The sequence below is a fragment of the Stenella coeruleoalba genome (genome assembly GCF_951394435.1).
Source record: "Stenella coeruleoalba genome assembly, contig: scaffold_163, whole genome shotgun sequence".
Taxonomy (NCBI): Eukaryota; Metazoa; Chordata; class Mammalia; order Artiodactyla; family Delphinidae; genus Stenella; species Stenella coeruleoalba.
Genome location: NW_027645911.1, coordinates 222,032 through 245,286, shown reverse-complemented (window position 1 = coordinate 245,286; position 23,255 = coordinate 222,032). Strand labels below are relative to the sequence as shown.

The 23,255-nt window shown below is 43.7% G+C and overlaps 1 long non-coding RNA gene across 2 annotated transcripts in view; it reads right to left on the bottom strand.

The window, feature by feature from the left end:
• The window catches only part of LOC307181483, a 575,226-nt gene that overhangs the window by 515,066 nt on the left and 36,905 nt on the right, over positions 1-23,255 (bottom strand). Inside the window, exons 1-2 of one of the 2 annotated variants that reach the window (XR_013826875.1) lie at positions 11,887-11,945; positions 5,570-5,655 (exon numbers count right to left, since the gene is read on the bottom strand). This is a non-coding gene — a long non-coding RNA (uncharacterized lncRNA). Of the gene's footprint in view, positions 1-5,569; positions 5,656-11,886; positions 11,946-23,255 lie in introns of those variants that run through there. The other variant, XR_013826874.1, reaches the window with a different exon arrangement.

Genomic DNA, 23,255 nt, shown 5'->3' with positions numbered 1-23,255 from the left:
GGAAGATGAACAGGAATAGCGAGAACCAATGAGAGGCTAGCTGGAGGTGTCTGGACGGGCAAATTTAACTCTCAATTCCCACCAGGAAGAGGAAATAACCAAAGGCTCAGCGTGCCGTACCGGAACCAGTTTAGGGCCTGAAGCCATCCTGCGGTGTTGCGGCCAGCTCAAAAGAAAGCGAGTTGAAGAAAGGAGCTCAGGGGCACTGTAATTCACAAACCTGCAGAGTTATAAATGACAGCTATCGTCCAAAAATAGACTGAAGTAAGGCTGCCAAGAGGACTTGAAAGCGGGGCAGAATTGCAGGAAACCGATTTCAGGAGGTAGACTGGAATTACATTGAAAGCATAGGAAAAGAGGCAGAACGTCCACAATGATGCACTTGGCCAAAAATGCCGTATGCGTTTTTTCCTGAATATATTCAGGAAAAAACGCATACGCCCTTTTTGGCCAACCAAGCAAGCTTGCAAAGGAAATCTGCACTACAATGAAGTCTCACTTCCCCCCGGTCAAAAGGGCCATCTGAAAAAAGTGTAAAATCCAGAAAGGCAGGACAGGCCATGGAGAACTGGGAGCCTTGTTATGCTGATGGGCGGGATGTAAATTGCCAACAACCACTCGGGAGAAGTGTATGGTGTTTCCTGAAACATCTAAAAAACAAAGCAACAGAACCTAGGGCACTTCCACTTATGGTCCTATAGCTTAGGGAAATTAAAATCAAAAAGACACAGCCACTCCAAAGTTTGGAATGGCTCTGTTTACAAGAACCTCGTTTACAGTACAAGTTCAACATTGCAGAAAGTGAAAAATGGATAAAGAAGTTGTGGTATGTACTTACAAAGCAATATCACTCAGCAATGAAATCTGTGTCATCAGGCCCTTAGCAGCACAATGAGTGGATTCAGGTATGATGATTCTAACTGAAGTAAGTCACACAGAAAAAGAAACATCATAAGATATCAGTAATACACGGAATGTAAACTTGGCTACACAGGAACTGAATTACAGAACAGAACAGGGTCTCAAATTTAGAAAACCAACTTATGCTTGCTTAAGGGTAAAGGTGAGTTGGGGTGCTGCATAAAACCAGAGATTGAAATGAGCACAGATAAAGTTCCTTAAGCCAAATATGGAATAGACAAGAGCTACTCCTTGCTCAACGAAATGGACTCAACAACGCATATTAAATGCCTAAGAATGTACCTGACTTGTAAGTATCTTAAAACCTATGGATTGCTATGTCTCCAAAAGAGAATCAAGCATGTGTACAGGGGCATAAACGCAGCAGTGATAGGATTGGAGAGGTTCGGTGAGCAAATGAAGACCCTTTGAAGTCATATTGCATGGTACCCATTCCACGTGTTGCAACTACCTAGGTTTAAGGTATTCTTCCTTCAGCTAAAACATGCATGTGGAACCTAGAGTATGATCAACCATGTGATCGGGAGACGTGTTCAAATATGTCTCAGTTTTCGTACCCTGGTACTCGGGTGCAACATTCCAGACGCTTTACTAACACTCTCCCGACTTGGAGAGTCAGTCCCTTTAACCTCCTGTTTGGCCCAGTTTGCAATTTCTGCGGAAGATGAACAGGAATAGCGAGAACCAATGGAGACTAGCTGGAGGTGTCTGGACGGGCAAATTTAACTCTCATTTCCTACCAGGAAGAGGAATTAACCAAAGGCTCAGCGTGCCATGCCAGAATCAGATTAGGGCCTGAAGCCATCCTGCGGTGTTGCGGCCAGGTCACAAGAAAGCGAGTTGAAGAAAGGAGCTCAGGGGCACTGTAATTCACAAACCTGCAGAGTTATAAATGACAGCTATCGTCCAAAAATAGACTGAAGTAAGGCTGCCAAGAGGACTTGAAAGCGGGGCAGAATTGCAGGAAACCGATTTCAGGAGGTAGACTGGAATTGCATTGAAAGCATAGGAAAAGAGGCAGAACGTCCACAATGATGCACTTGGCCAAAAAGGGCGTATGCGTTTTTTCCTGAATATATTCAGGAAAAAACGCATACGCCCTTTTTGGCCAACCAAGCAAGCTTGCAAAGGAAATCTGCACTACAATGAAGTCTCACTTCCCCCCGGTCAAAAGGGCCATCTGAATAAAGTGTAAAATCCAGAAAGGCAAGACAGGCCATGGAGAACTGGGAGCCTTGTTATGCTGATGGGAGGGATGTAAATTGCCAACAGACACTCGGGAGAAGTGTATGGTGTTTCCTGAAACATCTAAAAAACAAAGCAACAGAGCCTAGGGCACTGCCACTTATGGTCCTATAGCTTAGGGAAATTAAAATCAAAAAGACACAGCCACCCCAAAGTTTGGGACGCCTCTGTTTACAAGAACCTCGTTTACAGTACAAGTTCAACATCGCAGAAAGTGAAAAATGGATAAAGAAGTTGTGGTATTTACTTACAAAGTAATATCACTCAGCAATGAAATCTATGTCATCAGGCCCTTAGCATCACAATGAGTGGATTCAGGTATGATGATTCTAACTGAAATAAGTCACACAGAAAAAGAAACATCATAAGATATCATTAATACACGGAATGTAAACTTGGCTACACAGGAACTGAATTACAGAACAGAACAGGGTCTCAAATTTAGAAAACCAACTTATGCTTGCTTAAGGGTAAAGGTGAGTTGGGGTGCTGCATAAAACCAGAGATTGAAATGAGCACAGATAAAGTTCCTTAAGTCAAATATGGAATAGACAAGAGCTACTCCTTGCTCAACGAAATGGACTCAACACCGCATATTAAACGCCTAAGAATGTACCTGACTAGTAAGTATCTTAAAACCTATGGATTGCTATGTCTCCGAAAGAGAATCAAGCATGTGTACAGGGGCATAAACGCAGCAGTGATAGGATTGGAGAGGTTCGGTGAGCAAATGAAGACCCTTTGAAGTCATATTGCATGGTACCCATTCCACGGGTCTCAACTCTCCAGGTTTAAGGTATTCTTCCTTCAGCTAAAACATGCATGTGGAACCCAAGTATGATCAACCATGTGAACGGGAGACGTGTTCAAATATGTCTCAGTTTTCCTCCCCTGGTACTCGGGTGCAACATTCCACACGCTTTACTAACACTCTCCCCACTTGGAGAGTCAGCGCCTTTAACCTCCTGTTTGGCCCAGTTTGCAATTTCTGCGGAAGATGAACAGGAATAGCGAGAACCAATGAGAGGCTAGCTGGAGGTGTCTGGACGGGCAAATTTAACTCTCAATTCCCACCAGGAAGAGGAAATAAACAAAGGCTCAGCGTGCCGTACCGGAACCAGTTTAGGGCCTGAAGCCATCCTGCGGTGTTGCGGCCAGCTCAAAAGAAAGCGAGCTGAAGAAAGGAGCTCAGGGGCACTGTAATTCACAAACCTGCAGAGTTATAAATGACAGCTATCGTCCAAAAATAGACTGAAGTAAGGCTGCCAAGAGGACTTTAAAGCGGGGCAGAATTGCAGGAAACCGATTTCAGGAGGTAGACTGGAATTACATTGAAAGCATAGGAAAAGAGGCAGAACGTCCACAATGATGCACTTGACCAAAAAGGCCGTATGCGTTTTTTCCTGAATATATTCAGGAAAAAACGCATACGCCCTTTTTGGCCAACCAAGCAAGCTTGCAAAGGAAATCTGCACTACAATGAAGTCTCACTTCCCCCCGGTCAAAAGGGCCATCTGAAAAAAGTGTAAAATCCAGAAAGGCAGGACAGGCCATGGAGAACTGGGAGCCTTGTTATGCTGATGGGCGGGATGTAAATTGCCAACAACCACTCGGGAGAAGTGTATGGTGTTTCCTGAAACATCTAAAAAACAAAGCAACAGAACCTAGGGCACTTCCACTTATGGTCCTATAGCTTAGGGAAATTAAAATCAAAAAGACACAGCCACCCCAAAGTTTGGAATGACTCTGTTTACAAGAACCTCGTTTACAGTACAAGTTCAACATTGCAGAAAGTGAAAAATGGATAAAGAAGTTGTGGTATGTACTTACAAAGCAATATCACTCAGCAATGAAATCTGTGTCATCAGGCCCTTAGCAGCACAATGAGTGGATTCAGGTATGATGATTCTAACTGAAGTAAGTCACACAGAAAAAGAAACATCATAAGATATCAGTAATACACGGAATGTAAACTTGGCTACACAGGAACTGAATTACAGAACAGAACAGGGACTCAAATTTAGAAAACCAACTTATGCTTGCTTAAGGGTAAAGGTGAGTTGGGGTGCTGCATAAAACCAGAGATTGAAATGAGCACAGATAAAGTTCCTTAAGCCAAATATGGAATAGACAAGAGCTACTCCTTGCTCAACGAAATGGACTCAACAACGCATATTAAATGCCTAAGAATGTACCTGACTTGTAAGTATCTTAAAACCTATGGATTGCTATGTCTCCAAAAGAGAATCAAGCATGTGTACAGGGGCATAAACGTAGCAGTGATAGGATTGGAGAGGTTCGGTGAGCAAATGAAGACCCTTTGAAGTCATATTGCATGGTACCCATTCCACGTGTTGCAACTACCTAGGTTTAAGGTATTCTTCCTTCAGCTAAAACATGCATGTGGAACCTAGAGTATGATCAACCATGTGATCGGGAGACGTGTTCAAATATGTCTCAGTTTTCGTACCCTGGTACTCGGGTGCAACATTCCAGACGCTTTACTAACACTCTCCCGACTTGGAGAGTCAGTCCCTTTAACCTCCTGTTTGGCCCAGTTTGCAATTTCTGCGGAAGATGAACAGGAATAGCGAGAACCAATGGAGACTAGCTGGAGGTGTCTGGACGGGCAAATTTAACTCTCATTTCCTACCAGGAAGAGGAATTAACCAAAGGCTCAGCGTGCCATGCCAGAATCAGATTAGGGCCTGAAGCCATCCTGCGGTGTTGCGGCCAGGTCACAAGAAAGCGAGTTGAAGAAAGGAGCTCAGGGGCACTGTAATTCACAAACCTGCAGAGTTATAAATGACAGCTATCGTCCAAAAATAGACTGAAGTAAGGCTGCCAAGAGGACTTGAAAGCGGGGCAGAATTGCAGGAAACCGATTTCAGGAGGTAGACTGGAATTGCATTGAAAGCATAGGAAAAGAGGCAGAACGTCCACAATGATGCACTTGGCCAAAAAGGGCGTATGCGTTTTTTCCTGAATATATTCAGGAAAAAACGCATACGCCCTTTTTGGCCAACCAAGCAAGCTTGCAAAGGAAATCTGCACTACAATGAAGTCTCACTTCCCCCCGGTTAAAAGGGCCATCTGAAAAAAGTGTAAAATCCAGAAAGGCAACAGGCCATTGAGAACTGGGAGCCTTGTTATGCTGATGGGCGGGATGTAAATTGCCAACAACCACTCGGGAGAAGTGTATGGTGTTTCCTGAAACATCTAAAAAACAAAGCAACAGAACCTAGGGCACTTCCACTTATGGTCCTATAGCTTAGGGAAATTAAAATCAAAAAGACACAGCCACCCCAAAGTTTGAAACGGCTCTGTTTACAAGAACCTCGTTTACAGTACAAGTTCAACATCGCAGAAAGTGAAAAATGGAGAAAGAAGTTGTGGTATTTACTTAAAAAGCAATATCACTCAGCAATGAAATCTGTGTCATCAGGCCCTTAGCAGCACAATGAGTGGATTCAGGTATGATGATTCTAACTGAAGTAAGTCACACAGAAAAAGAAACATCATAAGATATCAGTAATACACGGAATGTAAACTTGGCTACACAGGAACTGAATTACAGAACAGAACAGGGACTCAAATTTAGAAAACCAACTTATGCTTGCTTAAGGGTAAAGGTGAGTTGGGGTGCTGCATAAAACCAGAGATTGAAATGAGCACAGATAAAGTTCCTTAAGCCAAATATGGAATAGACAAGAGCTACTCCTTGCTCAACGAAATGGACTCAACAACGCATATTAAATGCCTAAGAATGTACCTGACTTGTAAGTATCTTAAAACCTATGGATTGCTATGTCTCCAAAAGAGAATCAAGCATGTGTACAGGGGCATAAACGCAGCAGTGATAGGATTGGAGAGGTTCGGTGAGCAAATGAAGACCCTTTGAAGTCATATTGCATGGTACCCATTCCACGTGTTGCAACTACCTAGGTTTAAGGTATTCTTCCTTCAGCTAAAACATGCATGTGGAACCTAGAGTATGATCAACCATGTGATCGGGAGACGTGTTCAAATATGTCTCAGTTTTCGTACCCTGGTACTCGGGTGCAACATTCCAGACGCTTTACTAACACTCTCCCGACTTGGAGAGTCAGTCCCTTTAACCTCCTGTTTGGCCCAGTTTGCAATTTCTGCGGAAGATGAACAGGAATAGCGAGAACCAATGGAGACTAGCTGGAGGTGTCTGGACGGGCAAATTTAACTCTCATTTCCTACCAGGAAGAGGAATTAACCAAAGGCTCAGCGTGCCATGCCAGAATCAGATTAGGGCCTGAAGCCATCCTGCGGTGTTGCGGCCAGGTCACAAGAAAGCGAGTTGAAGAAAGGAGCTCAGGGGCACTGTAATTCACAAACCTGCAGAGTTATAAATGACAGCTATCGTCCAAAAATAGACTGAAGTAAGGCTGCCAAGAGGACTTGAAAGCGGGGCAGAATTGCAGGAAACCGATTTCAGGAGGTAGACTGGAATTGCATTGAAAGCATAGGAAAAGAGGCAGAACGTCCACAATGATGCACTTGGCCAAAAAGGGCGTATGCGTTTTTTCCTGAATATATTCAGGAAAAAACGCATACGCCCTTTTTGGCCAACCAAGCAAGCTTGCAAAGGAAATCTGCACTACAATGAAGTCTCACTTCCCCCCGGTTAAAAGGGCCATCTGAAAAAAGTGTAAAATCCAGAAAGGCAACAGGCCATTGAGAACTGGGAGCCTTGTTATGCTGATGGGCGGGATGTAAATTGCCAACAACCACTCGGGAGAAGTGTATGGTGTTTCCTGAAACATCTAAAAAACAAAGCAACAGAACCTAGGGCACTTCCACTTATGGTCCTATAGCTTAGGGAAATTAAAATCAAAAAGACACAGCCACCCCAAAGTTTGAAACGGCTCTGTTTACAAGAACCTCGTTTACAGTACAAGTTCAACATCGCAGAAAGTGAAAAATGGAGAAAGAAGTTGTGGTATTTACTTACAAGCAATATCACTCAGCAATGAAATCTGTGTCATCAGGCCCTTAGCAGCACAATGAGTGGATTCAGGTATGATGATTCTAACTGAAGTAAGTCACACAGAAAAAGAAACATCATAAGATATCAGTAATACACGGAATGTAAACTTGGCTACACAGGAACTGCATTCCAAAACAGTACAGGGTCTCAAATTTAGAAAACCAACTTATGCTTCCTTCAGGGGAAAGGTGAGTTGGGTTGCTGCATAAAACCAGAGATTGAAATGAGCACAGATAAAGTTCCTTAAGCCAAATATGGAATAGACAAGAGCTACTCCTTGCTCAACGAAATGGACTCAACACCCCATATTAAACGCCTAAGAATGTACCTGACTAGTAAGTATCTTAAAACCTATGGATTGCTATGTCTCCAAAAGAGAATCAAGCGTGTGTACAGGGGCATAATCGCAGCAGTGATAGGATTGGAGAGGTTCGGTGAGCAAATGAAGACCCTTTGAAGTCATATTGCATGGTACCCATTCCACGGGTTTCAACTCTCCAGGTTTAAGGTATTCTTCCTTCAGCTAAAACATGCATGTGGAACCCAGAGTATGATCAACCATGTGAACGGGAGACGTGTTCAAATATGTCTCAGTTTTCCTCCCCTGGTACTCGGGTGCAACATTCCAGACGCTTTACTAACACTCTCCCCACTTGGAGAGTCAGCGCCTTTAACCTCCTGTTTGGCCCAGTTTGCAATTTCTGCGGAAGATGAACAGGAATAGCGGGAACAAATGAGAGGCTAGCTGGAGGTGTCTGGACGGGCAAATTTAACTCTCAATTCCCACCAGGAAGAGGAAATAACCAAAGGCTCAGCGTGCCGTACCGGAACCAGTTTAGGGCCTGAAGCCATCCTGCGGTGTTGCGGCCAGCTCAAAAGAAAGCGAGTTGAAGAAAGGAGCTCAGGGGCACTGTAATTCACAAACCTGCAGAGTTATAAATGACAGCTATCGTCCAAAACTAGACTGAAGTAAGGCTGCCAAGAGGACTTGAAAGCGGGGCAGAATTGCAGGAAACCGATTTCAGGAGGTAGACTGGAATTGCATTGAAAGCATAGGAAAAGAGGCAGAACGTCCACAATGATGCACTTGGCCAAAAAGGGCGTATGCGTTTTTTCCTGAATATATTCAGGAAAAAACGCATACGCCCTTTTTGGCCAACCAAGCAAGCTTGCAAAGGAAATCTGCACTACAATGAAGTCTCACTTCCCCCCGGTCAAAAGGGCCATCTGAAAAAAGTGTAAAATCCAGAAAGGCAACAGGCCATTGAGAACTGGGAGCCTTGTTATGCTGATGGGCGGGATGTAAATTGCCAACAGACACTCGGGAGAAGTGTATGGTGTTTCCTGAAACATCTAAAAAACAAAGCAACAGAGCCTAGGGCACTTACAGTTATGGTCCTATAGCTTAGGGAAATTGAAATCAAAAAGACACAGCCAACCCAAAGTTTGGAACGGCTCTGTTTACAAGAACCCCGTTTACAGTACAAGTTCAACATCGCAGAAAGTGAAAAATGGATAAAGAACTTGTGGTACTTACGTACAATGCAGTATCACTCAGCAATGAAATCTATGTCATCAGGCCCGTAGCAGCATAATGAGTAGATTCAGGTACGATGATTCTAACTGAAGTAAGTCACACAGAAAAAGAAACATCATAAGATATCACTAATACACGGAATGTAAACTTGGCTACACAGGAACTGAATTCCAAAACAGAACAGGGTCTCAAATTTAGAAAACCAACTTATGCTTGCTTAAGGGGAAAGGTGAGTTGGGTTGCTGCATAAAACCAGAGATTGAAATGAGCACAGATAAAGTTCCTTAAGGCAAATATGGAATAGACAAGAGCTACTCCTTGCTCAACGAAATGGACTCAACACCGCATATTAAACGCCTAAGAATGTACCTGACTAGTAAGTATCTTAAAACCTATGGATTGCTATGTCTCCGAAAGAGAATCAAGCATGTGTACAGGGGCATAAACGCAGCAGTGATAGGATTGGAGAGGTTCGGTGAGCAAATGAAGACCCTTTGAAGTCATATTGCATGGTACCCATTCCACGGGTTTCAACTACCCAGGTTTTAGGTATTCTTCCTTCAGCTAAAACATGCATGTGGAACCCAGAGTATGATCAACCATGTGATCGGGAGACGTGTTCAAATATGTCTCAGTTTTCCTCCCCTGGTACTCGGGTGCAACATTCCAGACGCTTTACTAACACTCTCCCGACTTGGAGAGTCAGTCCCTTTAACCTCCTGTTTGGCCCAGTTTGCAATTTCTGCGGAAGATGAACAGGAATAGCGAGAACCAATGAGAGGCTAGCTGGAGGTGTCTGGACGGGCAAATTTAACTCTCATTTCCCACCAGGAAGAGGAATTAACCAAAGGCTCAGCATGCCGGGCCGAAACCAGATTAGGGCCTGAAGCCGTCCTGCGGTGTTGCGGCCAGGTCACAAGAAAGCGAGTTGAAGAAACGAGCTCAGGGTCACTGTAATTCACAAACCTGCAGAGTTATAAATGACAGCTATCGTCCAAAAATAGACTGAAGTAAGGCTGCCAAGAGGACTTGAAAGCGGGGCAGAATTGCAGGAAACCGATTTCAGGAGGTAGACTGGAATTACATTGAAAGCATAGGAAAAGAGGCAGAACGTCCACAATGATGCACTTGGCCAAAAAGGCCGTATGCGTTTTTTCCTGAATATATTCAGGAAAAAACGCATACGCCCTTTTTGGCCAACCAAGCAAGCTTGCAAAGGAAATCTGCACTACAATGAAGTCTCACTTCCCCCCGGTCAAAAGGGCCATCTGAAAAAAGTGTAAAATCCAGAAAGGCAGGACAGGCCATTGAGAACTGGGAGCCTTGTTATGCTGATGGGCGGGATGTAAATTGCCAACAACCACTCGGGAGAAGTGTATGGTGTTTCCTGAAACATCTAAAAAACAAAGCAACAGAACCTAGGGCACTTCCACTTATGGTCCTATAGCTTAGGGAAATTAAAATCAAAAAGACACAGCCACCCCAAAGTTTGGAATGGCTCTGTTTACAAGAACCTCGTTTACAGTACAAGTTCAACATTGCAGAAAGTGAAAAATGGATAAAGAAGTTGTGGTATGTACTTACAAAGCAATATCACTCAGCAATGAAATCTGTGTCATCAGGCCCTTAGCAGCACAATGAGTGGATTCAGGTATGATGATTCTAACTGAAGTAAGTCACACAGAAAAAGAAACATCATAAGATATCAGTAATACACGGAATGTAAACTTGGCTACACAGGAACTGAATTACAGAACAGAACAGGGACTCAAATTTAGAAAACCAACTTATGCTTGCTTAAGGGTAAAGGTGAGTTGGGGTGCTGCATAAAATCAGAGATTGAAATGAGCACAGATAAAGTTCCTTAAGCCAAATATGGAATAGACAAGAGCTACTCCTTGCTCAACGAAATGGACTCAACAACGCATATTAAATGCCTAAGAATGTACCTGACTTGTAAGTATCTTAAAACCTATGGATTGCTATGTCTCCAAAAGAGAATCAAGCATGTGTACAGGGGCATAAACGCAGCAGTGATAGGATTGGAGAGGTTCGGTGAGCAAATGAAGACCCTTTGAAGTCATATTGCATGGTACCCATTCCACGTGTTGCAACTACCTAGGTTTAAGGTATTCTTCCTTCAGCTAAAACATGCATGTGGAACCTAGAGTATGATCAACCATGTGATCGGGAGACGTGTTCAAATATGTCTCAGTTTTCGTACCCTGGTACTCGGGTGCAACATTCCAGACGCTTTACTAACACTCTCCCGACTTGGAGAGTCAGTCCCTTTAACCTCCTGTTTGGCCCAGTTTGCAATTTCTGCGGAAGATGAACAGGAATAGCGAGAACCAATGGAGACTAGCTGGAGGTGTCTGGACGGGCAAATTTAACTCTCATTTCCTACCAGGAAGAGGAATTAACCAAAGGCTCAGCGTGCCATGCCAGAATCAGATTAGGGCCTGAAGCCATCCTGCGGTGTTGCGGCCAGGTCACAAGAAAGCGAGTTGAAGAAAGGAGCTCAGGGGCACTGTAATTCACAAACCTGCAGAGTTATAAATGACAGCTATCGTCCAAAAATAGACTGAAGTAAGGCTGCCAAGAGGACTTGAAAGCGGGGCAGAATTGCAGGAAACCGATTTCAGGAGGTAGACTGGAATTGCATTGAAAGCATAGGAAAAGAGGCAGAACGTCCACAATGATGCACTTGGCCAAAAAGGGCGTATGCGTTTTTTCCTGAATATATTCAGGAAAAAACGCATACGCCCTTTTTGGCCAACCAAGCAAGCTTGCAAAGGAAATCTGCACTACAATGAAGTCTCACTTCCCCCCGGTCAAAAGGGCCATCTGAATAAAGTGTAAAATCCAGAAAGGCAAGACAGGCCATGGAGAACTGGGAGCCTTGTTATGCTGATGGGCGGGATGTAAATTGCCAACAGACACTCGGGAGAAGTGTATGGTGTTTCCTGAAACATCTAAAAAACAAAGCAACAGAGCCTAGGGCACTGCCACTTATGGTCCTATAGTTTAGGGAAATTAAAATCAAAAAGACACAGCCACCCCAAAGTTTGGGACGGCTCTGTTTACAAGAACCTCGTTTACAGTACAAGTTCAACATCGCAGAAAGTGAAAAATGGAGAAAGAAGTTGTGGTATTTACTTACAAAGCAATATCACTCAGCAATGAAATCTATGTCATCAGGCCCTTAGCATCACAATGAGTGGATTCAGGTATGATGATTCTAACTGAAATAAGTCTCACAGAAAAAGAAACATCATAAGATATCATTAATACACGGAATGTAAACTTGGCTACACAGGAACTGAATTACAGAACAGAACAGGGTCTCAAATTTAGAAAACCAACTTATGCTTGCTTAAGGGTAAAGGTGAGTTGGGGTGCTGCATAAAACCAGAGATTGAAATGAGCACAGATAAAGTTCCTTAAGTCAAATGTGGAATAGACAAGAGCTACTCCTTGCTCAACGAAATGGACTCAACACCGCATATTAAACGCCTAAGAATGTACCTGACTAGTAAGTATCTTAAAACCTATGGATTGCTATGTCTCCGAAAGAGAATCAAGCATGTGTACAGGGGCATAAACGCAGCAGTGATAGGATTGGAGAGGTTCGGTGAGCAAATGAAGACCCTTTGAGGTCATATTGCATGGTACCCATTACACGGGTCTCAACTCTCCAGGTTTAAGGTATTCTTCCTTCAGCTAAAACATGCATGTGGAACCCAAGTATGACCAACCATGTGAACGGGAGACGTGTTCAAATATGTCTCAGTTTTTGTACCCTGCTACTCGGGTGCAACATTCCAGACGCTTTACTAACACTCTCCCGACTTGGAGAGTCAGTCCCTTTAACCTCCTGTTTGGCCCAGTTTGCAATTTCTGCGGAAGATGAACAGGAATAGCGAGAACCAATGGAGACTAGCTGGAGGTGTCTGGACGGGCAAATTTAACTCTCATTTCCTACCAGGAAGAGGAATTAACCAAACGCTCAGCGTGCCATGCCAGAATCAGATTAGGGCCTGAAGCCATCCTGCGGTGTTGCGGCCAGCTCAAAAGAAAGCGAGTTGAAGAAAGGAGCTCAGGGGCACTGTAATTCACAAACCTGCAGAGTTATAAATGACAGCTATCGTCCAAAAATAGACTGAAGTAAGGCTGCCAAGAGGACTTGAAAGCGGGGCAGAATTGCAGGAAACCGATTTCAGGAGGTAGACTGGAATTGCATTGAAAGCATAGGAAAAGAGGCAGAACGTCCACAATGATGCACTTGGCCAAAAGGGCGTATGCGTTTTTTCCTGAATATATTCAGGAAAAAACGCATACGCCCTTTTTGGACAACCAAGCAAGCTTGCAAAGGAAATCTGCACTACAATGAAGTCTCACTTCCCCCCGGTCAAAAGGGCCATCTGAAAAAAGTGTAAAATCCAGAAAGGCAGGACAGGCCATGGAGAACTGGGAGCCTTGTTATGCTGATGGGCGGGATGTAAATTGCCAACAACCACTAGGGAGAAGTGTATGGTGTTTCCTGAAACATCTAAAAAACAAAGCAACAGAGCCTAGGGCACTTCCACTTATGGTCCTATAGCTTAGGGAAATTAAAATCAAAAAGACACAGCCACCCCAAAGTTTGGGACGCCTCCGTTTACAAGAACCTCGTTTACCGTACAAGTTCAATATCACAGAAAGTGAAAAATGGATAAAGAACTTGTGGTACTTACGTACAATGCAGTATCAGTCAGCAATGAAATCTATGTCATCAGGCCCGTAGCAGCATAATGAGTGGATTCAGGTACGATGATTCTAACTGAAATAAGTCACACAGAAAAAGAAACATCATAAGATATCACTAATACACGGAATGTAAACTTGGCTACACAGGAACTGCATTCCAAAACAGAACAGGGTCTCAAATTTAGAAAACCAACTTATGCTTGCCTCAGGGGAAAGGTGAGTTGGGTTGCTGCATAAAACCAGAGATTGAAATGAGCACAGATAAAGTTCCTTAAGCCAAATATGGAATAGACAAGAGCTACTCCTTGCTCAACGAAATGGACTCAACACCCCATATTAAACGCCTAAGAATGTACCTGACTAGTAAGTATCTTAAAACCTATGGATTGCTATGTCTCCAAAAGACAATCAAGCATGTGTACAGGGGCATAAACGCAGCAGTGATAGGATTGGAGAGGTTCGGTGAGCAAATGAAGACCCTTTGAAGTCATATTGCATGGTACCCATTCCACGGGTCTCAACTCTCCAGGTTTAAGGTATTCTTCCTTCAGCTAAAACATGCATGTGGAACCCAGTGTATGATCAACCATGTGAACGGGAGACGTGTTCAAATATGTCTCAATTTTCCTCCCCTGGTACTCGGGTGCAACATTCCAGACGCTTTACTAACACTCTCCCGACTTGGAGAGTCAGTCCCTTTAACCTCCTGTTTGGCCCAGTTTGCAATTTCTGCGGAAGATGAACAGGAATAGCGAGAACCAATGAGAGACTAGCTGGAGGTGTCTGAACGGGCAAATTTAACTCTCATTTCCCACCAGGAAGAGGAATTAACCAAAGGCTCAGCATGCCGGGCCGGAACCAGATTAGGGCCTGAAGCCATCCTGCGGTGTTGCGGCCAGGTCACAAGAAAGCGAGTTGAAGAAAGGAGCTCAGGGGCACTGTAATTCACAAACCTGCAGAGTTATAAATGACAGCTATCGTCCAAAAATAGACTGAAGTAAGGCTGCCAAGAGGACTTGAAAGCGGGGCAGAATTGCAGGAAACCGATTTCAGAAGGTAGACTGGAATTGCATTGAAAGCATAGGAAAAGAGGCAGAACGTCCACAATGATGCACTTGGCCAAAAAGGGCGTATGCGTTTTTTCCTGAATATATTCAGGAAAAAACGCATACGCCCTTTTTGGCCAACCAAGCAAGCTTGCAAAGGAAATCTGCACTACAATGAAGTCTCACTTCCCCTCGGTCAAAAGGGCCATCTGAAAAAAGTGTAAAATCCAGAAAGGCAACAGGCCATTGAGAACTGGGAGCCTTGTTATGCTGATGGGCGGGATGTAAATTGCCAACAGACACTCGGGAGAAGTGTATGGTGTTTCCTGAAACATCTAAAAAACAAAGCAACAGAGCCTAGGGCACTTCCACTTATGGTCCTATAGCTTAGGGAAATTAAAATCAAAAAGACACAACCACCCCAAAGTTTGGAACGGCTCTGTGTACAAGAACGCCGTTTACAGTACAAGTTCAACATCACAGAAAGTGAAAAATGGATAAAGAACTTGTGGTACTTACGTACAATGCAGTATCACTCAGCAATGAAATCTATGTCATCAGGCCCGTAGCAGCATAATGAGTAGATTCAGGTACGATGATTCTAACTGAAATAAGTCACACAGAAAAAGAAACATCATAAGATATCACTAATACACGGAATGTAAACTTGGCTACACAGGAACTGAATTCCAAAACAGAACAGGTTCTCAAATTTAGAAAACCAACTTATGCTTGCTTAAGGGGAAAGGTGAGTTGGGTTGCTGCATAAAACCAGAGATTGAAATGAGCACAGATAAAGTTCCTTAAGCCAAATATGGAATAGACAAGAGCTACTCCTTGCTCAACGAAATGGACTCAACACCGCATATTAAACGCCTAAGAATGTACCTGACTAGTAAGTATCTTAAAACCTATGGATTGCTATGTCTCCAAAAGAGAATCAAGCATGTGTACAGGGGCATAAACGCAGCAGTGATAGGATTGGAGAGGTTCGGTGAGCAAATGAAGACCCTTTGAAGTCATATTGCATGGTACCCATTCCACGGGTTTCAACTACCCAGGTTTTAGGTATTCTTCCTTCAGCTAAAACATGCATGTGGAACCCAGAGTATGATCAACCATGTGATCGGGAGACGTGTTCAAATATGTCTCAGTTTTCGTACCCTGGTACTCGGGTGCAACATTCCAGACGCTTTACTAACACTCTCCCCACTTGGAGAGTCAGCACCTTTAACCTCCTGTTTGGCCCAGTTTGCAATTTCTGCGGAAGATGAACAGAAATAGCGAGAACCAATGAGAGACTAGCTGCAGGTGTCTGGACGGGCAAATTTAACTCTCATTTCCCACCAGAAAGAGGAAATAACCAAAGGCTCAGCATGCCGGGCCGGAACCAGATTAGGGCCTGAAGCCATCCTGCGGTGTTGCAGCCAGGTCACAAGAAAGCGAGTTGAAGAAAGGAGCTCAGGGGCACTGTAATTCACAAACCTGCAGAGTTATAAATGACAGCTATCGTCCAAAAATAGACTGAAGTAAGGCTGCCAAGAGGACTTGAAAGCGGGGCAGAATTGCAGGAAACCGATTTCAGGAGGTAGACTGGAATTGCATTGAAAGCATAGGAAAAGAGGCAGAACGTCCACAATGATGCACTTGGCCAAAAAGGGCGTATGCGTTTTTTCCTGAATATATTCAGGAAAAAACGCATACGCCCTTTTTGGCCAACCAAGCAAGCTTGCAAAGGAAATCTGCACTACAATGAAGTCTCACTTCCCCCCGGTCAAAAGGGCCATCTGAATAAAGTGTAAAATCCAGAAAGGCAAGACAGGCCATGGAGAACTGGGAGCCTTGTTATGCTGATGGGAGGGATGTAAATTGCCAACAGACACTCGGGAGAAGTGTATGGTGTTTCCTGAAACATCTAAAAAACAAAGCAACAGAGCCTAGGGCACTGCCACTTATGGTCCTATAGCTTAGGGAAATTAAAATCAAAAAGACACAGCCACCCCAAAGTTTGGGACGGCTCTGTTTACAAGAACCTCGTTTACAGTACAAGTTCAACATCGCAGAAAGTGAAAAATGGATAAAGAAGTTGTGGTATTTACTTACAAAGCAATATCACTCAGCAATGAAATCTATGTCATCAGGCCCTTAGCATCACAATGAGTGGATTCAGGTATGATGATTCTAACTGAAATAAGTCACACAGAAAAAGAAACATCATAAGATATCATTAATACACGGAATGTAAACTTGGCTACACAGGAACTGAATTACAGAACAGAACAGGGTCTCAAATTTAGAAAACCAACTTATGCTTGCTTAAGGGTAAAGGTGAGTTGGGGTGCTGCATAAAACCAGAGATTGAAATGAGCACAGATAAAGTTCCTTAAGTCAAATGTGGAATAGACAAGAGCTACTCCTTGCTCAACGAAATGGACTCAACACCGCATATTAAACGCCTAAGAATGTACCTGACTAGTAAGTATCTTAAAACCTATGGATTGCTATGTCTCCGAAAGAGAATCAAGCATGTGTACAGGGGCATAAACGCAGCAGTGATAGGATTGGAGAGGTTCGGTGAGCAAATGAAGACCCTTTGAGGTCATATTGCATGGTACCCATTACACGGGTCTCAACTCTCCAGGTTTAAGGTATTCTTCCTTCAGCTAAAACATGCATGTGGAACCCAAGTATGACCAACCATGTGAACGGGAGACGTGTTCAAATATGTCTCAGTTTTCCTCCCCTGGTACTCGGGTGCAACATTCCAGACGCTTTACTAACACTCTCCCCACTTGGAGAGTCAGTCCCTTAAACCTCTTGTTTGGCCCAGTTTGCAATTTCTGCGGAAGATGAACAGGAATAGCGAGAACCAATGAGAGGCTAGCTGGAGGTGTCTGGACGGGCAAATTTAACTCTCATTTTCCAGCAGGAAGAGGAAATAAACAAAGGCTCAGAGTGCCGTACCGGAACCAGATTAGGGCCGGAAGCCATCCTGCGGTGTTGCGGCCAGCTCACAAGAAAGCGAGTTGAAGAAAGGAGCTCAGGGGCACTGTAATTCACAAACCTGCAGAGTTATAAATGACAGCTATTGTCCAAAAATAGACTGAAGTAAGGCTGCCAAGAGGACTTGAAAGCGGGGCAGAATTGCAGGAAACCGATTTCAGGAGGTAGACTGGAATTGCATTGAAAGCATAGGAAAATAGGCAGAACGTCCACAATGATGCACTTGGCCAAAACGGGCGTATGCGTTTTTTCCTGAATATATTCAGGAAAAAACGCATACGCCCTTTTTGGCCAACCAAGCAAGCTTGCAAAGGAAATCTGCACTACAATGAAGTCTCACTTCCCCCCGGTCAAAAGGGCCATCTGAAAAAAGTGTAAAATCCAGAAAGGCAGGACAGGCCATGGAGAACTGGGAGCCTTGTTATGCTGATGGGCGGGATGTAAATTGCCAACAACCACTCGGGAGAAGTGTATGGTGTTTCCTGAAACATCTAAAAAACAAAGCAACAGAACTTAGGGCACTTCCACTTATGGTCCTATAGCTTAGGGAAATTAAAATCAAAAAGACACAGCCACCCCAAAGTTTGGAACGGCTCTGTTTACAAGAACCTCGTTTACAGTACAAGTTCAACATCGCAGAAAGTGAAAAATGGATAAAGAAGTTGTGGTATTTACTTACAAAGCAATATCACTCAGCAATGAAATCTGTGTCATCAGGCCCTTAGCAGCACAATGAGTGGATTCAGGTATGATGATTCTAACTGAAATAAGTCACACAGAAAAAGAAACATCATAAGATATCAGTAATACACGGAATGTAAACTTGGCTACACAGGAACTGAATTACAGAACAGAACAGGGTCTCAAATTTAGAAAACCAACTTATGCTTGCTTAAGGGTAAAGGTGAGTTGGGGTGCTGCATAAAACCAGAGATTGAAATGAGCACAGATAAAGTTCCTTAAGCCAAATATGGAATAGACAAGAGCTACTCCTTGCTCAACGAAATGGACTCAACACCGCATATTAAACGCCTAAGAATGTACCTGACTTGTAAGTATCTTAAAACCTATGGATTGCTATGTCTCCAAAAGAGAATCAAGCATGTGTACAGGGGCATAAACGCAGCAGTGATAGGATTGGAGAGGTTCGGTGAGCAAATGAAGACCCTTTGAAGTCATATTGCATGGTACCCATTCCACGGGTTTCAACTACCCAGGTTTAAGGTATTCTTCCTTCAGCTAAAACATGCATGTGGAACCTAGTGTATGATCAACCATGTGATCGGGAGACGTGTTCAAATATGTCTCAGTTTTCATACCCTGGTACTCGGGTGCAACATTCCAGACGATTTACTAACACTCTCCCGAATTGGAGAGTCAGTCCCTTTAACCTCCTGTTTGGCCCAGTTTGCAATTTCTGCGGAAGATGAACAGGAATAGCGAGAACCAATGGAGACTAGCTGGAGGTGTCTGGACGGGCAAATTTAACTCTCATTTCCTACCAGGAAGAGGAATTAACCAAAGGCTCAGCGTGCCGTACCGGAGCCAGATTAGGGCCTGAAGCCATCCTGCGGTGTTGCGGCAAGCTCAAAAGAAACCGAGTTGAAGAAAGGAGCTCAGGGGCACTGTAATTCACAAACCTGCAGAGTTATAAATGACAGCTATCGTCCAAAAATAGACTGAAGTAAGGCTGCCAAGAGGACTTGAAAGCGGGGCAGAATTGCAGGAAACCGATTTCAGGAGGTAGACTGGAATTGCATTGAAAGCATAGGAAAAGAGGCAGAACGTCCACAATGATGCACTTGGCCAAAAAGGGCGTATGCATTTTTTCCTGAATATATTCAGGAAAAAACGCATACGCCCTTTTTGGCCAACCAAGCAAGCTTGCAAAGGAAATCTGCACTACAATGAAGTCTCACTTCCCCCCGGTCAAAAGGGCCATCTGAAAAAAGTGTAAAATCCAGAAAGGCAGGACAGGCCATGGAGAACTGGGAGCCTTGTTATGCTGATGGGCGGGATGTAAATTGCCAGCAGACACTCGGGAGAAGTGTATGGTGTTTCCTGAAACATCTAAAAAACAAAGCAAAAGAGCCGAGGGCACTGCCACTTATGGTCCTATAGCTTAGGGAAATTAAAATCAAAAAGACACAGCCACCCCAAAGTTTGGAACGGCTCTGTTTACAAGAACCTCGTTTACAGTACAAGTTCAACATCACAGAAAGTGAAAAATGGATAAAGAAGTTGTGGTATTTACTTACAAAGCAATATCACTCAGCAATGAAATCTGTGTCATCAGGCCCTTAGCAGCACAATGAGTGGATTCAGGTATGATGATTCTAACTGAAATAAGTCACACAGAAAAAGAAACATCATAAGATATCAGTAATACACGGAATGTAAACTTGGCTACTCAGGAACTGAATTACAGAACAGAACAGGGTCTCAAATTTAGAAAACCAACTTATTCTTGCTTAAGGGTAAAGGTGAGTTGGGGTGCTGCATAAAACCAGAGATTGAAATGAGCACAGATAAAGTTCCTTAAGCCAAATATGGAATAGACAAGAGCTACTCCTTGCTCAACGAAATGGACTCAACACCCCATATTAAACGCCTAAGAATGTACCTGACTAGTAAGTATCTTAAAACCTATGGATTGCTATGTCTCCGAAAGAGAATCAAGCATGTGTACAGGGGCATAAACGCAGCAGTGATAGGATTGGAGAGGTTCGGTGAGCAAATGAAGACCCTTTGAAGTCATATTGCATGGTACCCATTCCACGGGTTTCAACTACCCAGGTTTAAGTTATTCTTCTTTCAGCTAAAACATGCATGTGGAACCTAGAGTATGATCAACCATGTGATCGGGAGATGTGTTCAAATATGTCTCAGTTTTCCTCCCCTGGTACTCGGGTGCAACATTCCAGACGCTTTACTAACACTCTCCCCACTTGGAGAGTCAGTCCCTTTAACCTCCTGTTTGGCCCAGTTTGCAATTTCTGCGGAAGATGAACAGGAATAGCGAGAACCAATGAGAGGCTAGCTGGAGGTGTCTGGACGGGCAAATTTAACTCTCATTTCCCACCAGGAAGAGGAATTAACCAAAGGCTCAGCATGCCGGGCCGGAACCAGATTAGGGCCTGAAGCCATCCTGCGGTGTTGCGGCCAGGTCACAAGAAAGCGAGTTGAAGAAAGGAGCTCAGGGGCACTGTAATTCACAAACCTGCAGAGTTATAAATGACAGCTATCGTCCAAAAATAGACTGAAGTAAGGCTGCCAAGAGGACTTGAAAGCGGGGCAGAATTGCAGGAAACCGATTTCAGGAGGTAGACTGGAATTGCATTGAAAGCATAGGAAAAGAGGCAGAACGTCCACAATGATGCACTTGGCCAAAAAGGGCGTATGCGTTTTTTCCTGAATATATTCAGGAAAAAACGCATACGCCCTTTTTGGCCAACCAAGCAAGCTTGCAAAGGAAATCTGCACTACAATGAAGTCTCACTTCCCCCCGGTCAAAATGGCCATCTGAAAAAAGTGTAAAATCCAGAAAGGCAGGACAGGCCATGGAGAACTGGGAGCCTTGTTATGCTGATGGGCGGGATGTAAATTGCCAACAACCACTCGGGAGAAGTGTATGGTGTTTCCTGAAACATCTAAAAAACAAAGCAACAGAGCCTAGGGCACTTCCACTTATGGTCCTATAGCTTAGGGAAATTAAAATCAAAAAGACACAGCCACCCCAAAGTTTGGAATGGCTCTGTTTACAAGAACCTCGTTTACAGTACAAGTTCAACATCGCAGAAAGTGAAAAATGGAGAAAGAAGTTGTGGTATTTACTTACAAAGCAATATCACTCAGCAATGAAATCTGTGTCATCAGGCCCTTAGCAGCACAATGAGTGGATTCAGGTATGATGATTCTAACTGAAATAAGTCACACAGAAAAAGAAACATCATAAGATATCAGTAATACACGGAATGTAAACTTGGCTACACAGGAACTGAATTACAGAACAGAACAGGGTCTCAAATTTAGAAAACCAACTTATTCTTGCTTAAGGGTAAAGGTGAGTTGGGGTGCTGCATAAAACCAGAGATTGAAATGAGCACAGATAAAGTTCCTTAAGCCAAATATGGAATAGACAAGAGCTACTCCCTGCTCAACGAAATGGACTCAACACCCCATATTAAACGCCTAAGAATGTACCTGACTAGTAAGTATCTTAAAATCTATGGATTGCTATGTCTCCGAAAGAGAATCAAGCATGTGTACAGGGGCATAAACGCAGCAGTGATAGGATTGGAGAGGTTCGGTGAGCAAATGAAGACCCTTTGAAGTCATATTGCATGGTACCCATTCCACGGGTTTCAACTACCCAGGTTTAAGGTATTCTTCCTTCAGCTAAAACATGCATGTGGAACCTAGAGTATGATCAACCATGTGATCGGGAGACGTGTTCAAATATGTCTCAGTTTTCCTCCCCTGGTACTCGGGTGCAACATTCCAGACGCTTTACTAACACTCTCCCCACTTGGAGAGTCAGTCCCTTTAACCTCCTGTTTGGCCCAGTTTGCAATTTCTGCGGAAGATGAACAGGAATAGCGAGAACCAATGAGAGGCTAGCTGGAGGTGTCTGGACGGGCAAATTTAACTCTCATTTGCCACCAGGAAGAGGAATTAACCAAAGGCTCAGCATGCCGGGCCGGAACCAGATTAGGCCCTGAAGCCATCCTGCGGTGTTGCGGCCAGGTCACAAGAAAGCGAGTTGAAGAAAGGAGCTCAGGGGCACTGTAATTCACAAACCTGCAGAGTTATAAATGACAGCTATCGTCCAAAAATAGACTGAAGTAAGGCTGCCAAGAGGACTTGAAAGCGGGGCAGAATTGCAGGAAACCGATTTCAGGAGGGAGACTGGAATTGCATTGAAAGCATAGGAAAAGAGGCAGAACGTCCACAATGATGCACTTGGCCAAAAAGGGCGTATGCGTTTTTTCCTGAATATATTCAGGAAAAAACGCATACGCCCTTTTTGGCCAACCAAGCAAGCTTGCAAAGGAAATCTGCACTACAATGAAGTCTCACTTCCCCCCGGTCAAAACGGCCATCTGAAAAAAGTGTAAACTCCAGAAAGGCAGGACAGGCCATGGAGAACTGGGAGCCTTGTTATGCTGATGGGCGGGATGTAAATTGCCAACAACCACTCGGGAGAAGTGTATGGTGTTTCCTGAAACATCTAAAAAACAAAGCAACAGAGCCTAGGGCACTGCCACTTATGGTCCTATAGCTTAGGGAAATTAAAATCAAAAAGACACAGCCACCCCAAAGTTTGGGACGGCTCTGTTTACAAGAACCTCGTTTACAGTACAAGTTCAACATCGCAGAAAGTGAAAAATGGATAAAGAAGTTGTGGTAGTTACTTACAAAGCAATATCACTCAGCAATGAAATCTGTGTCATCAGGCCCTTAGCAGCACAATGAGTGTATTCAGGTATGATGATTCTAACTGAAGTAAGTCACACAGAAAAAGAAACATCATAAGATATCAGTAATACACGGAATGTAAACTTGGCTACACAGGAACTGAATTACAGAACAGAACAGGGTCTCAAATTTAGAAAACCAACTTATGCTTGCTTAAGGGGAAAGGTGAGTTGGGGTGCTGCATAAAACCAGAGATTGAAATGAGCACAGATAAAGTTCCTTAAGTCAAATATGGAATAGACAAGAGCTACCCCTT